Here is a 2,500-nt window from a genome sequence, read left to right as displayed (position 1 = left end):
AGAGAAGATATAAAAGGAGGAGTAGGAGAAGGAGGAGGAGAGAGAAGATAAAGGGGGAGTAGGAGGAGGAGGAGAGAAGATAAAAGGAGGAGGAGGAGGAGTCGGAAGAAGAAGATAAAAGGAGGAGTAGGAGAAAGAGGAGGAAGAAGAAGATAAAAGGAGAAGTAGGAGTAGGAGGAGTCGGAAGAAGAAGATAAAAGGAGGAGGAGGAGGAGGAGGAGGGGGGGGGGGAGGGGGAACTTCGATATTTTACCGCATTTTCTCTCTAAAGACCCCGAGAACCGCCACGCAAGAGATCAAAAGGTCCCTCGTTCAGGTAAGTCGTTTCGCCGTCGGAGGTTTTAGGCGCTGCGGTCGTTACGGTGGGGGGTGAAAGGGGTGGGAGGTAGGGAGAGAGGGAGTGGGGGTGGGGGCTAGAGAAGGGCAGAGAGAGAGAGAGAGAGAGAGAGAGAGAGAGAGAGAGAGAGAGAGAGAGAGAGAGAGAGAGGGGGGGGAGGGGGGGGGTAGAGAGAGAGAGAGAGAGAGAGAGAGGGGGTGGGTGGGGGGTGATGAGAGGCGGAGGGTGGTGGGGGTGGGAGGGTGAAAGGGGTGGGGGTAGGCAGAGAGAGAGAGAGAGTGGTGGGGGTGGGAGAGGGTGATGAGAGGCGGAGGGTGGTGGGGGTGGGGGGAAAAGGGGGAGGGAGAGAGAGAGAGGGGGGTGAGGGTGATGAGAGGCGGAGGGTGGTGGGGATGGGGTGGAGTGAAGGCGTAAAGGAGGTCGTTATTTTTGAATAAGGAGAGTAGGAGATGGAGAGAGAGAGAGAGAGGGAAGGAGAGAGACAGAAAGAAAGAGAGAGAGAGAGAGAGACTAAGGGAAAGAGGAAGGACGAAATATAGAAGGAAGAGAAGGAGATAATAGAAATAAGGAAATAAAAAGGAGAAAAAAAAACACGAACCTAAGATAAAAACAAACAAACAAACAAAACAAAGACACCCCATACACACAAAAAAAAAGGAAAATCACAAATAAAACGAATCGAAAATATAACGAAACGAAAAAAAAAAGTAATGAGTCAATGATTCGAGGACGAGACCGCCCTTCGTAATCACTCTCGCCGTTTTATCATAGGCCTCTGACGTCATTTTAGGCCTGTGATGTCATTATAAGCCTCAGACGTCATTATAGGCCTGTGGCGTCATTATAGGCCTATGACGTCATTATAGGCCTATGACGTCATTATAGGCATCTGACATCAAAAGAGGCCTCTGATGTCATTATAGGCCTGTGATGTTATTATAGGCCTGTGACGTCATTATAGGCCTGTGATGTCATTATAGGCATGTAACGTCATTATAGACCTATGACGTCATTATAAATCTATGTCGTCATTATAAAACTATGACGTCATTGTAGGCCTGTGACGCCATCATAGGCCTGTGGCGTCATTATAGACTTATGACGTCATTATAGGCCTATGCCGTCATTATAAAACTATGACGTCATTATAGGCCTTCGCTTGGGAGAAGGTAATTCACGGGATAAAAGGGGAGAGGATTGGAGAAGGGGAAGAGGCGGTGAAAGAGAGAGAGAGAGAGAAAGAGAGAGAGAGAGAGAGAGAGAGAGAGAGAGAGAGAGAGAGAGAGAGAGAGAGAGAGAGAGAGAGAGAGAGAGAGGAGAGATTGAGGAAGGAAGGAGAGAGGGAGAATGAGATTGATTGATTGATTGGTAAGCAGATAGTTGGAAAGGGATAGATAGATAGAAAGAGAGAGGGAGAGAGAGAGAGAGAGAGAAATCACATCTTCGACATTAAAGACGTTAAAACAATAAGAAAAATAACCTCTTCAACCCCCCTCCCTACCCCTCTACATTTTCACCCCTCCCGCCACGCTCCCTTCCCTCACCCCCACCCCTTTCACTCCTCCTCCTCCACCCTCCCTCGCTTCCCTCACCCTTTCACTCCACTTCCCCCTCCCTCACATCCCTCACCCCACCCCCTCCCTCCCCTCCTTCTCCTCTCCTCCCTTTCCCTCACCCTCACCCCACCCCCTCCCACCCTCTCCCTACCTTCCCTTCCAACCCCTCCCCCACCCCCTCCCCCCAGGACGGCTCGCGAAGGGCAATAAGCCGGGATCCGAAGCGAGTCCCCGGCCAACCTCTGATCCCGGCAGGATTTCCACACTTATCAATATGCTCAATTTATGCCTTCCTTTATCATGGGCGGCATTACCGGCACCCCCGCCCCTCCACCCCCCTCCTTTCCTCCTCCTCACCCTACTCCTAACCCCCTCTACTCCTACTCCCCCTTCCTCCTCACCCTACCCCCCTTCCCTTCCTCCTCACCCTACTCCCCTCCTCTCCCCTTCCTCCTCACCCTACTCCCCTCCCCCACCCTTCCTACACACCCTACCCCCCTCCTCCTCCCTCCTACTCCTACTCCCCCAGGGTGGGCCCAGGAACTCCCCGAAGAAGCTCCATTTTTCACGGAGGTTCATCCCGCGCGATTGATGACTGGCCTGCTCT

The 2,500-nt window shown here is 51.9% G+C and overlaps 1 protein-coding gene across 1 annotated transcript in view; it reads left to right on the top strand.

Moving 5' to 3' along the window:
* LOC113806657 (DNA-binding protein D-ETS-6-like) overlaps positions 1–2,500 on the top strand; it is a 39,994-nt gene that overhangs the window by 16,612 nt on the left and 20,882 nt on the right. The window lies entirely within an intron of this gene.

The sequence above is a fragment of the Penaeus vannamei genome, chromosome 8 (genome assembly GCF_042767895.1).
Source record: "Penaeus vannamei isolate JL-2024 chromosome 8, ASM4276789v1, whole genome shotgun sequence".
Lineage (NCBI taxonomy): Eukaryota > Metazoa > Arthropoda > Malacostraca > Decapoda > Penaeidae > Penaeus > Penaeus vannamei.
The sequence above is the reverse complement of the archived record's forward strand: the minus strand, read 5'-3'. Positions and strand labels throughout refer to the sequence as shown.